This window comes from Tetranychus urticae, chromosome 1 (genome assembly GCF_039701765.1).
Source record: "Tetranychus urticae isolate SD_2017Ah chromosome 1, NJAU_TeUrti_SD_1.0, whole genome shotgun sequence".
NCBI classification, from domain to species: domain Eukaryota; kingdom Metazoa; phylum Arthropoda; class Arachnida; order Trombidiformes; family Tetranychidae; genus Tetranychus; species Tetranychus urticae.
In genome coordinates, this window is record NC_142958.1 from 27,590,707 (window position 1) to 27,605,229 (window position 14,523).

The 14,523-nt window shown below is 30.1% G+C and overlaps 2 long non-coding RNA genes across 3 annotated transcripts; both read left to right on the forward strand.

The window, feature by feature from the left end:
- The first annotated feature begins 9,550 nt into the window (after positions 1 to 9,550).
- Positions 9,551 to 10,769, forward strand: LOC107364605 (uncharacterized). 2 transcript variants are annotated; one of them, XR_016198184.1, is made up of 4 exons: positions 9,551 to 9,730; positions 9,855 to 9,981; positions 10,340 to 10,465; positions 10,540 to 10,769. It is a non-coding gene; the product is annotated as an uncharacterized LOC107364605 (long non-coding RNA). The 2 variants fall into 2 exon arrangements; XR_003082715.2 differs by lacking the exon at positions 10,540 to 10,769 and adding an exon at positions 10,084 to 10,120 and having other exon boundaries at positions 9,557 to 9,730; positions 10,340 to 10,480.
- An 827-nt stretch (positions 10,770 to 11,596) lies between these two features.
- Positions 11,597 to 13,028, forward strand: LOC149094872 (uncharacterized). Its single transcript, XR_016198185.1, has 2 exons — positions 11,597 to 12,359; positions 12,457 to 13,028. It is a non-coding gene; the product is annotated as an uncharacterized LOC149094872 (long non-coding RNA).
- The last annotated feature ends 1,495 nt before the right edge of the window (positions 13,029 to 14,523 follow it).

Here is a 14,523-nt window from a genome sequence, read left to right on the forward strand (position 1 = left end):
GGTAAGGTTTTAACAAGCTATCATTTTTTGGAGGACTCAATGTGTACAATCAAGAATCGTGATTAATGATTAAAGCCAATAACAAACTGTTGAAACCTTTGAAAGGTCAACATTAATTAGCCCACAATTTATCCGTAAAACCACAATAATAGTGCCAAAGTACAATTTGTTATTAACCAACTAATCCAACGACACAACAGGCAAAACAAAATCTGTTGATGGACATATGATTTGAAAAGAGTCAAGTTGCAGCATATACACGGGAAAATAAGGTTGTAGAGATGTTTATGGAAATAATTTCAGCTATTTATTGTTGTTATTGTATTGTAATATTGATAGTTTCAAAGTTAATCATCAAAAGGTTGATAAGTTGCTAAAAAATTGTTAGAGTACATAAGAATCATGGTGAAGAGTTTAACGGTTGAAATAGTTTTTAATCACTTGAGTTGAAGAGAGTTGAAGGTTGGGAAAAATTGCTGAAAAGTTGGACTATTGAGATTATGTTTTGTTGAAATACACAAGTAAATTTTTTGCCTTTCTATTAACCATCAAAACAAACCCATTGTATTAAATTGTAACTCAGTAAGCTGGTTAACTTCGGGTTAATTTATAACAAATTGTTGGCCTGATTGGTTGAAGAGGAGACTTGAAAAGGGTAACAAATAAGGTCAGGTGAACGTCAGTACCAAAGTATATATTCACAGAATCACAATATTACCATAAATAACAGCAAGTTGAGGATACAAGAGATGAGAAAGGTTGGCTGCAAAACACTTAGCAACTTGATAATCACTTCAATTGAATTAATTAATTATCCATTTGAGTTTGATTTAGCTGTTTATTTAATCAACATGTTTTAAGGGTAAAATAATTATTAAAATATATGCTATTAATGGTTAAAGATTAGGCTTAATTGTAATTAATAAAACATGTAAAGTCAACACACACAAAAAAAACAATAAGCAAAAATAGATGTTACAAAAAAGGCCGTAGTCAAGGAGCAAAGGTGAAAATGTAAAAGAGGGAAAATTGAAATTAAATTAAACCCGTTAAAATTAATGTTATTTATGATTTTGGAAGCTTAAATTGTGATAAAATTAAAAAAAATGAACGTTTAAATGTTGTAAATAACCTAATAATAATGTTTAACCATTGAAATAAACATTTAAAATATAGCCACAAATAGTACATGAAATTAACCCAATTTACCGGTTCAAAGCCCAACTTTATCAACTCCTAGGTGATTAGTAGCGATTAAAATGCTGTTAACTGTCATCAAATTGACCAAATAAACAATGATTATGATTAGCAATAAATGAGGTGCAACAATTTACCGTACAATTTGCCAGCAATCATTATACAGTACATTGGTTGACCCTCTGCAAGTAGTTAACATTGTTTGTCTCAATCAAAGACAACAATCCCAATAATTACAATTGAAATGATCATGTGAATTATAACTTGATAATGTAACTCAATAGTAATGTAAAAATAAGATAATCACGAAAGTGTTCAATCAATAGATTAGCCCAAAATTGAAGTCAATCACTGTTTTGACCATTTGTATCTCATTTAATGTCAACATGATTACAGGACAGGTTGACATGATTAAGATAATGTTCATCATGATAATCATGTTTCATCATTAATCATCAACTTATCATTTTTATCATAATATCTTCCGGGAAGCCAATAATCGGTTAATATTAATCCATTTCCTATTCATGGCAATTCAATGTTTCACCTGAATCTGCATGTTAATATGCATAAAGATACAAATGGTCACAGAAAAGGTAAAGACAAAAAATGAACCCAAAAAAATCAAGAAATGTAAAGGTGAAAAATGAAAGGTCTTTTCATCATTTTTGCAGCAATAAAAGGATCAAGAAAAATTAACATCAATCAAAAGGTAAAATGTTGACTTTTAAAGTACAAATTGAACAGCTTTAAATGTTGAATAATAAAGCTCAAGACTTGTCTCTGATCAAGATCAAGATACCAGGTAAATCTGTTCAATTTCAGGGTTTTATCCTTTTCAAGGCAATTCATTTGCTTCCTTATCTGGTCAACTTGACTGAGATGACAACCTTTTTTTTTGGACGTAAATGGTCCAAAGATGAAAGGTTTTGCTCTTGAAACATTTTCTCTTCTTCAATTATTCATTGAATCCTAATCATGAATTTTCTGGTTCCTTCTAAATATTGAGATTTATTATTCAAAAGCAGACTGATAATTGAATGTGAATTGAATGGTAAAGACAATGCAAAAATATCTTGAAAAGGCAACTAAGTGAATGTCATCAAAATAGGGTTACCCTGTTTTTTCACCAAATTTAAGGGTTCCTCTTGATTCTATCGGCTTTCTCACGTTGATCCAGAACGTGAGAATAGACCTTAACCCTAACCTTGACCTTTTCATTATCGCCCCTTAATTACAATTCAAATTGAACACCAATTTTTACATGTTAAACAATCAAACCTTTTTTGGTCAACATCTTTTTTTGCTGCTTCACCTTGTTTCCCTCTTACAGAGACATACGCTTTACAGCAATTCAACAATTGTTCATCTATTTATATCCAATTTAATACAATTAAAACCTGTTAATAGCATTCATCAAACAAACGATGGACAGTTCATGATATACATCCTTCAATCAATACTGACCATTTTTAGGTTTTTTTCTGGTTCTTGACTTCACTTGATCAATGTTTTTCTCAATTTGTTTTATCAACATTTACAATGAAACTAATTGTTTAGCAAAACGTTTGGGTTTTCAATTAAATTGCTTCTCTTCATTAATTTGACAAATTAATCAAATCTCCTTTTAAAAGCAAAAACCTTGTCAACTTGATTCACAATTAACATAACCACCAAACATGATTTCCATTATTGGGTTAAAGGTAAACACGGAAGGGAAGAACCAGAAAAAATGGAAACATTTTCTTTGACTTTATTTGGATCCTAAACTGATGTCCCAATTGACCAATTAATTTGTTAATCAACTGAACTAGATTATGATTATTCAGTAAAGTTCCATTAAATCAACCTTAATATGATGTGAAACCCAAATGAATCACTCAATATTCAAATAGATTTTTCCATTTCTTTCGCATTTTCTGTTCTTCTGTTGCTCAAATTGATCAAATTGAAACTTTTAATTATCCATTGAAACATAAAATCATTTATCGATTACTAATTGTGAATATGAATGTTGGTTAAATGATATTCTGATGGCTTAATCAACCCTTAGCCATCATTAACCAGTGCATTTGGCTTCAACCTTTTCAGTTTCAAATCTATCATTTCATCTTTTTATAAATCTCAATCTCAGTCTCAAATCTCAATTAAGCTTTGAAATGATTTAAATAAAGATTTGCCTTTAATTGTTGCGATTTTCATCATTTGCAAACTTGGTCAACCTGTTGATTGAAATAACCAAATGAACCCGTAAAACGTTGAAAGCTGCTTTAAATCATCAAACATTTGCTTAAAGATGAAAGTGATTAAAATGATGATCACTTTGAAGATTCAATGAAAAATATTTGCTTAAAAATTATATGAAAAACAATTGAATTTTGATTGTAAATTATGTTCATTGTAAATCTACCTTTTCAATGTGAACCTGAATGATGAACTTAACCAACCTTTGTGAACCAATTTACATGTAAATGAAAATTATGAATTAACTAAACACTAAATAATCACAGCTTGATTGGATTATTGTTTACCAACAGTTAAAATCTGTATTATTGGGTTACTGTTACATCAAAATCTCACCTTGTTTTACATCATTCAATTATTTGTTTCACAAACACTTTTCATCTTTAACTACTTTAATCTCACAGTTTTGACCACAATTAATTCAACAATTTACTTAATCCAGTTGTAATCAGAAGATTTAGTGAAATCAAATTGAAACCATTTGGTTGAAAAATTGACAACAAATAAACCTAAAGGTGTAAAAACAATGAAATGAGCAAAACTTGAATTTGCTCAACTCAATTAGTAAATGGTTAAATTGCGTTTTAATCACTATTCAACTGATTTATTTTTAGTTTATTTGTTTTATTAATAAAACCAACGCCTTGATTAGCTATAAAAATTTACAAATAACTGCCAATTGCCGTTTGATTATCAATTTTAGCTAATTTTTCATTTCGCATTTACCTTTAAATATAAAAATATTAGAGCTAAAATGGTTTGATTAAATCGTGATTTTAAATGTGAACACTTTCCTAAACTTGTTAAACACAAACAGATTTAAATGAAAACCAAATCAAATTGCTGTTAATTGATATAAAAACACAAAATAAGAGCAAAAATTGAAAGTAAAACCTAAAATAAGGTTTGAAACCAGCAAAAAATGGTCTCATCTTGAAACATGAACAATTAACAATATTCATGGAAAGGTAATCAATCAAGAAATGTTAAATTATTTTAATATTCATTTAGCAATTATTAGAGTAAAAATGGAGTAAAAATTCAATTCAATTTACATTATGATCATCATTTTCAATGAATATCCATCAATCTCTTGATAAAGTGAAGATCGAAAGGTTTTACAGTAAATTCAAATTGAACAATTTATCAATAACATCATCAACCTCACCTTAATCATCCTTCACTTTTTTCTGTTTTCACTTTTATCAAGCAAATTTGGGTGTTCATTCAATATTATACTCTAATCTAAATAAACAAAAGGTTGACTAAATTGTCGTAACAATTAACCTTGATCAAACCCTGGATGATGTCAAAAACAGTATAAGCTTGATGTTCATTTCATTTTCAGGTTCAACATATTTCTTTCAAATCAATTTGCAATTGTTGTGATTTGTTAATTGTTTAAAGGTTGGATTATTTGTATTCTCGGGTAAATTAAGTCACAAATTGTCGGTTCATTGAAATATTTAAAGGTTAAGATCAAGATCTGAATTTGGTTTTGGTTTTCAATTTTTTCAACTTGTTTTTGTAAATTAGAGGAATTAGGTTTACCCAGAAAATTTGGGTTCATTTTTTGTTTATTATGCTGATGATATTGATGGTCAAGTTACTGGTTGAATGCAGGTTAATGTTAGGGGTCAGCTAATATTCACTGAGGTAAATCAAATTTTTGGGTAAACTTGTCAACAATCTTGTTCCTTTAATTTGACTCTTCATTTCGTCTTCTCAATTTGTCTTGATTACTATTATTAAAGCATAAAGCATGCAAAATGATTGGCTTAAGATGAAGCTGGTGATGATAGTACATGATGTTCAGGATAAACTTGTTTACCAGCAAAAAACTGTTAGGTGCAAGGTAAAGGTAGGAAAAAAGGTCCATTTTCAACTCCCACAATGTTATTTGATTAGTTTTGCTGTAACATTTGAATTGAATATCTGGTTTCATTAATTTAACTTGAAGCGAGAAAAAAAGGTTCAATTTTTGGTATTCCCTTTAAAATTTAATTTACTATTCAATTTAAATTGTCACTGGTTTCACCTCAACCTAATCATCATTAATTTTACTTAATCTCCATCTTTTGCCAAGTTTCTCAACTTCAACTTTCGCATTAAATCTGTTGAACAATTAATAAAGGATGAAGACCAAAAGAATCAGGAAAACTGTCTAGCGAGGAATATTTTTGTTATGAACATATCAGATGCAAAATTTCACGCTGATTTCATTTATTCAATTTACTTTTCGAAATAATTTTTCGTTTTCGTGAAAACATGAAAACATTAAAAATTCATGAGTACGAGCGTCACAGGAACCAAAGGAGAAACCACGCTAAGAATAGATTTTTCTGATGTAGAATTTAATTCACATTCTAATGATGTGATTCATTTTGATCTGAAATGACGCAAAACTGGCCATTTTTTCGACAATTTGATTATTTCGAAGATTTTTTGCGATAAGTGCCAGTTTTGCGTCACTTAAGATCAAAATGAATCACTTCATTAGAATCGAAATTGTATTTTACGTCTGATAAATCCTTAGCTTGGTTTCACCTTTGGTCATTGATCCGTATTCTCAATATCGGAGAATTGGGGACAGGCATCACAGGAACCAAAGGAACCAAACATCAGCTGATAATGTGTTTCGAGAATTGGATTTGCCGTGCATATAATTACTGTTGACGCGAGTCAAAAATATTTCGATCATGTGATGAAATCATATAACAAAATGTATAAACGGACTATGGACTGACACTCTTTTAACATTTTCAACCTACTCTTATAGGCTTGTTCCTCTCATTTTCAACTCTGTTTCACGCCAAGTGAATTTTGTTTCATTCTTTTTGTACTCAACGGATTAAACAAGCTAGACCTAATCGGTTTAGTTTCATTCAAAGTGAAAAATATTTCACTTTTTTGATTTTGTGTTCGTCTCCAAGTGTTTTGAGTGTAAATATTGGGACTGGAAACTTGATTTTTTATTCATAATTATACTGAACATAAGTGCAATTTGATTTTGAAAAAGCAAGATTTTTCGAAGCTGCGAAGTATTGAAAAATATGTTATTCACGTTTACATGTTAAATATTTCACTTAATTTGGTAAAGTATCTGCACTTGTTGTTCGTGATAGAATGTCTTTATATCAATATAACTTAACAACATAATCTTTTTTGAGTAATTTACCTTTTATTTTGGCTACTGCTTTGTCTTTGTTCAATATGATGATCATCGATCACAAAGTTAGAAAGCGATCATCGATAAATTGATGATCGAATAGATCGGACACAATGCTATCGCTATCTCTTTTCACACTTTCAAGACAAACACACCTGGGTAACATGTGCTTATGTTGAATCTTTTACATTGTGTTGTGCTCCATCATAGAAAAAGTCAATTTGATCTGTTTTTTGCTTTATAGTTAAATTTACCTAAATTTGAATTAAAATGTTGATCAATAAACTTCCCGAAGACTGTTTGCGCGCTATTTTTGCTGAACTGAATGACTTGGATGATTTGATAAACTGCTTCAAAGTGTGTAACAAATGGAGTTATTTGATGCTGGAGCGAACTAAAAATGTTAAATACTTGCTGAAAGGTGCTTCAGATGCTTCTCCTGATTCTGTTTATTATCAAGGAGAAGACCCGATTGATGGAACTCTTTTGAACATATTATTTCCAAATTTAATATTTTGCGAATTTTTGGATAAATTTGCAACAAAAGTGAAACGTGAAGATATTTTTGCATCTTTGAGAGTAAATAATAATTTCCTCAGTGAGCCAATTTATAAATTTTGTGATAAACTCGAAATGCTGTCCTTCGACCACTATCGGCCACGCATTTTACGTAATGTGCCCAGTTTGAAACAATTGCACATTTTGGATGGTAGTCTAGATGATTTTGAGAAAGATGCTCTTTGTTTTCCAAATCTTGAAAGACTACATATTTCAAACCAGAAAATTGTTCGTCCCTGTCTCTTTCAAAACTATGAAAATTTCCCGGCTATATACGGTGGTCCAAAGTTTGAAAAACTCAAGATAGTTGAATTGTCCAGTCTTTGTACAAACTCTTATCATATAGGTAGTTTCTATTTTGCTTATTCATGTCCAAATTTACAAAGTGCGCATATTCAAGTGAATGGCGGCGAAGAGTTTAGTGACAGTTGTTTCAAGCACGTATCTATACGAGATTTAGTTGTAAATTTCACTCTCAGTCACTTTGGAAAAAAGCAAATTGACTGGAAGAATTTGAAATTACTGCTTTTGAAATTTCCTAATCTGAAGCATCTTAAGTTTGGTGGAAAAGTAGATATAAGAGATGAACATATCGAGCAAGTGGTTCATATACTACCCAATCTGGTGTTACTTGATGTCTCTGAATGTGATGGAATTACTCGAACGGCTGCTTATTATGTCCAAAGCTATTGTAAAAGATATGGACGATCAACCAAATTTTACTTCAATGAGAATGCCCATGAAATTTTATCAGATTGGCCTGAGTTATCCACTAAAATAGAAAAAATTAGCCAAGGCTTTGATTTTATGAAAAATTGCTTTCTCAAACGTTTCCATGACCTTCCACATATCTTGATTCCCACTGATCATTAAAACCACAATTTCATTTTTACCTTTGAAAATGTCAAAATTATTTAGCCTACAATTTATCCGTGAAACCACAATAATAGTGCCAAAGTACAATTCGTTATTAACCAACTAATCCAACGACATAACAGCCAAACATGTAAAGTTGAACACAAAAGAAACAACAAGCAAAAAAAGATGTTACAAAAAAGGCCGTAGTCAAGTAGCAAAGGTGAAAATGTAAAATAAGAGGGAAAATTGAAATTAAATTAAACACCCAATTAATGGTATTTATGATTTTGAAAGATAAATTGTCATGAAATTAAAAAATAAATGCTTTAATGTTGTAAATAACCTAATAATAATGTTTAACCATTGAAATAAACATACAAAATGTAGTCACAAATAGCAAATCAAGTTAGCCCAATACTAGCTCGGGTATCTCAACAATTAATAAATTTTCAAAATATTATCCAACAATAGCAATGTTGGGAATGTTGAACCAGGTTTTAGGTTGAAACCAATGGTCGATATTTTTGGTTTATTTGAATGTATTTTTTTCATTTGTTTAACACTTTAAAGTGATTATTATTTTTCTGATTGTTGTTGAGTTTGATTGTAATTTTGAAAATAAAGGCTTAGGGTAAACAATAAATGGTCAACATTTGATTTACCGCAATTTATTGGAATCTATTTTGAATGATTTACCTTTTACCAAATGTTGATCATCTTTGGTTCAACTTGCCAATCTAATGTTATTATATTTGTATTATTTATCATCCTTTACGCTGTTGACCTTAAAATTGACCTCAAAGTTTGAGCATTAAACAGTTAATCTGAATAGTTTACAATTATTACCTTGATTCTCATCAGTTTGATTTTTACATTCAAACGTAAATACAGCAACATTAGAGGGTCAAAATTTATAAATTGTATTATTGAACAGTTTATTGAACTTTCCGTTTTACACATTTTGTTTTTACATGTAAATAGTGTATAAAAAACAGTCAATCTTAATATAATCACATTTTGTAATCAATGTCGGTTAGTTACGGCTAGTTTGGTCAGTTTGATTGGTAATAACCGATGATAATTGATCTGTGTGAAAAAGTATCAGGTAAACATCAAGATTAAGGTTGAAATTTTTGAAGCCATTTTTGCTGTTCAATTTTCATGGTTTCAAGATTGACAATTTGGATTGTCTAATCAGTTTGGATGGATAAAGTGGCTAATTTTGTCTTTGCCATGATTAATTGCCGACCAACATGTTTACCTTTCAGGCAAATGATAAAGGACATGAACACAGCTTTAGATTATTTTGTTTCCTTCCAAGTCTTGATAGTTACAGTGGTTAACTTGATTTCTGATGTTGGTATATTTGTTGATGGAATAATCACTTTTTGATTGTTATCATTAATGGTATTCAAAGTCTAATTAGGTTTAAATATGCGCCTAAGTGTGTTTTTTAATTTGGTTACCATTGTTACCTTTAACCGCGTAAAATTGTAAGTTGCGCCCTTTCCTTTCTTTTGCTGGTAGACATGGCAGTTGCCATTTCAACAGCAACATGTTTTTTATGCTAATTTTGCTAGTTTAATCAAGTGTAACCAAATTTTTACTTTAATTTTCAACAATTAATTATCGCTGTGATGTGTTGAGTGGACTATAGCTGTCTATCAATGAATAGGATTATGTTTTACCCCGCAACTTTGAAAGGTAAGATTTACTGAACAAACACAGTTCGTTATTCAACAAGTTGAGAGATGTTTAATAAAATCAATTTTTCAGAGATTAATCCACTACTGATGAGTTTAAATTTTCTTTCTCCCCTCTTCAATAGCCGCTGTTTTCAACAGGCATTAATTTTATTGTGGAAGTAGTAGAGCTTGGTAATTATCAATTGCTCGAAGCATCATCGATGAGATATTTCTTTGATCCTCAATCGGAGCGTCCATTTACAAACATGGGTAAAGATGATAATTTTGGAAAGGAAGGAAAAAATAGCTTTCTACTTTTCCTTCTGTAATCTTCGTTTGGATATATTTTTAAACCTTCAACTTTTTTGATAGATAAATGCAGTTAATTGCAATTTTAATCGGGTAATAGGTTAGTTGGTTGATGCTATTTTGTTTATGTTGGTTGAACATCATCATCTTCATGTTAAATTGTATTGAAATTAGTTGAAGTAAAGAAAGTTTGCCTTTAATATCAACAATAATAGCAGGCTTGGTTTGATTAAACTCAGCTCCTCCATCATCATCAGGTTTCCACTGGTGAACACGTTTTTACTTTTCTCATCAACTAACGTTTTTTTCTTCATTTCAGCTTTTCTCAATGGATCTCAGGTGTGGCCTGACTGACCTTATAAGGGTTTCCTCTCTAACCTTATCTGGCAGATGATTAGATGGCGAGAAGAGGTTGAAACGTCTTTGATATGTGATCTATTGAAAGGCAAGTATTTCTTGTCCTTCAACTCAACATCTTATTTTCATTGATTATTTCAATGTCAACAATTCTTGATGCAGCCAAAAATCAAAAATCTATGGATAAATCATCAATTGACCAATTTTCAGAACCATTAGTTCATTGCGTGAAGACTGATGAGTATACTAAACAGGACCACCTTTAAAGAGACAAGAAATTTCTTTGGAACCATTAATGTGAATGATTTTTGATTTTATCTACCAACAATTTATCCATTTAATTATATTTTAATTGACTTACTAATCGCAATAAATGCATTTATCATTGTTCATCAACTTTCTTTTCAGATAGCTGCGGATTTGCCTGATCAATGTCTTTAGTCCAAAAAAACTGGTCTCTCAAAAGGTTCAATAGACTAATGATTGAATTATTAATTGTGCCCAATCAACAATTAATCCATCACGATTTGATGGTAAAGTTTTTAGTCAAATGAATGCAATATTGAATCTAATGAATCAAGTAATTTCAAAGTTCCGGTAATTTACCTGTCCATGACTTGGAACCACTAATGGTTAAAGCAGCAAAGTCGTCAAATTTTCATAGCGATTAACCATCAAAGTCAATGAATCCAGAGCAAAGGATATTGAAATTAAATTGCAACACCTATTGATTATTGTTCAACTAATCAATTTACTTACAATTTGTATGGAGCCATTTTATAATTTGCTTTTCCGTTAATTATTTAAAAATGTTAACATGAATTGAAATCGTTTTTAATGGTTAAACATTCATCACTATTAAGCAAATCTAAGCACCAAACTTGCAAAAAATCGTGAATAGTATTCACAATTAACTGACGATTTAATTTGCCTATCATTAATTGATAATGGAAACAAAAATCATGATTAAGCTAATGATTATTATTATCATTATGAATTGATGAGAATTGCTGAATAACATCAATGAGTTTCCAAGAAGAGATATCAAAGCTGATAATTTGTTCACATATTTGGTGTTAGGCATTATATGGATAACAATTAGCTAATCAGATTAACTATTAACGTGATTGGAATTTTTAATGGATTGCAATCTAAGTAGATGGCGTTACTTTTATATTAACCAACTCCTAATTATACCGTTAGATGATGTTAGTGCGCTTTAGGTTAAAAATATTCAAGTTTGATTTAACTCGATTTAACATTGTAACCATTTTATGCAAATAAATTTTACTTAATTAAATTATTAATCTATTGGTTAATCCTGTTTAAGATGTGACTGAAATATTAATTAGTTTAATGATGTCATGATAATCGTTGAAGTATATGTAAAGAGTAAAAATTGAACATTTCTCTGTTCATGTTGAGATGTTGACCAACTTGTGATTATTTTCATTTGCTTTTGTTTTTGTATTTTATACTCTTTTGTTTCCATTGTTTACCATCTTTTAATCAATTTTAACTTCTTTTCTTAACAATTTGATCAATCTTAATCATCACATGCCATCTACATCGCTGTGCTTCATCATCACCATAACCATCATTATTCAAATTAGAGTTAAATGATTGTTTCTATTAATAGTGGATAATATTACACTTTGTGTTTCTTTTTCTCTCCTATCATCACACCTTTTAATTTATTACAATTTACTTTTCATGTATTTTCAATTTATTGCACTATAATTGTTGTAAACACTCTACGGTTATTAGTTGTGTTGATCACTTGATTAAGCCCAAATTTTAGAGAAATTTGGTTAACAGGTTTCTTCTTTCTTTTCAAATTTCAAATTTGAATGCTAAACTCATCCAAAAGTATCACATCAAACACCATTTCGGTTACCCGATGATGGATATAGTTTTGATGGATTAAAATTAAAATTAAAGTAATTGATTCATTTGAACATTCAAGTTTAATGCAATAAAAGGTAAGAAGTAAATTTAATCAAGATTGAAATATTGAAACATTGAAACAGTTTGTTAATTATTTGATTGTAATGTTATAAATTATTTATATCCAAACAGGCCTTATAAAATGGACGTCCAAGTGAGATGGTTGTTTGAATCAAAGCTATTTTTACAATTCGGCCTCCAATGCATTACGATTTATCCTCCCAAGTGCTAAAAAAGGTTCAAATTCAGGAATGGACTTCACTTACAGCGGATTCATGGGATAACTCGCCAATTCTTAATTCATTGAAGTGGCAAATTTCCAAAGCATCAACTCCAATAACCAATTGCAGTAAATTCACATTGTAAATTCAATCGAGTTCATAGCAGATTTATCTCATTGTTTCCTTGATTCTTGTAAGATGGAGCAACCAGACTGGATGTAACATCAGCAGCCTTCCTGGAGCATCATGAACATTTCAAATGACATTTATCAGATGCAACTCTAACTGGTAATATTGATCTTTGATGAGCTGCAAATGAAATCATAATCTTTTGAGGCTGAAATTTAGCTGATTAAGATGGAACCAGTTGCCTACAAGAAGTGAATACATTTTCACAAATTATTCAATTGTTTGCATTTAATAATTGTTAATGGCGAAAGTAAATGGTTTAGAAATAAATTAACGAAAACTTAACACATTAAATCATCTTTTATGGGATTGTTCAGTGCAAATGGTAAGCTTGTGAGTAAAATTTGCTTCAGTTATGCAAGTATTTTTTCAGCCTAAAATGGTCGAATTAAGTAATTAAAATGGATTTTGAATCGATTTTAGAATTGTTAATAATGAAAATCAAATTAAATCTCATTTAATAATCAATTGATTGGTGAAAAGGTTGGATAAAAAATAGAAAGTTAATGTTTTCCTGATGCAATCAAGAATTGAATCATGATCGAATAATTCGTTACAAACAATTTAGTTAATAGCACTATTTTTAACACTTAAAATCTAAAACTTACACCTAATAATGTAAATTATATTAAATGGTGAGAGATAAAGAAATAATTGAACTATTTGGAAATTAATTTCTGGATCATTTGAGGTGCTTCTCAAGGCATATTTTCAATTATTAAAAGCATTAATATTGTTACTATTTAACTTTAAGACAATTTAATATGTTATTGTTTTACCTCTTCTTTAATCACAAATCTTTTCTTGATTAACCATCAGAAAGGGGCAATTTTATTTTTTCATGAACATTTCAAACTCACGTTCAGGTCCAGCATTTGGTTTCATCTTCAATTTTATATTAATATTAATGGTTGGGATAACAATCAAAAAATTAGGCTAAACATTTGCACGATTTTACTTGATATGGGGAAAAAACCTGGAAATAAGTGTTATTATGATTATTGTTATCGTTAATAATTATAGTTATTGGAGGATTTCAAGAAAAAAAAGTGGAAGAAAGGATGAAAAAAGATGAGAAAAGGATGAATAAGGTTAAGTTGACGAAGATTATGATGATAGATAAATTATGTTGATAATGAGGACGATGTTAAATCATGGTTAAATCATATTGGGATTGTTGGTTAGATGTTATTTGTTGTTAGTGATCATCCACCTTCGGAAGATAGCGATTTCTTGTTTGGCCAATCTTTTTACAAACAACAAAATCACTAGTCTTCCATTAGGAGAATGACTGAATTTGGTCAACTACAAGGTTAACAGAGCTTTGTGTAACCTTTATAACTGACCAGAAAAGTTAAGGGGTTATCCACAGATAAAATATCATCCATAAGGAACAGGGTCAGAACTATGTGAAAGGTTGAAACGAGATTGAATCATCTTAACAGTGTAAACGGTAACAGTTGAAGAGATGGAGCACAAGTAATACCAATCAAGTCGAGTATTTAAATGACATTAGATCGGGTAAACCACGGACTCTAAGACTTTTTTAATCTCGCTCTCTCTACCTTTTTTTCACACACATAAACTCCCTCTCTCATCTTCCTCCTTTGCTCTCTCTGTCTCTCCTCAGTGTGGTTCCAGGTGGACATAAAATACCTTGAGCTTGGTGTGTATTAACTTTTGAAAGTTTGAGCCAGCAACCTTATCCATTGCACATAAACAAATCGTTGCTAAGCTGATTAATCAATGATTAGATTAAAAAAATATATACTTCTATTGTGACTTAAAT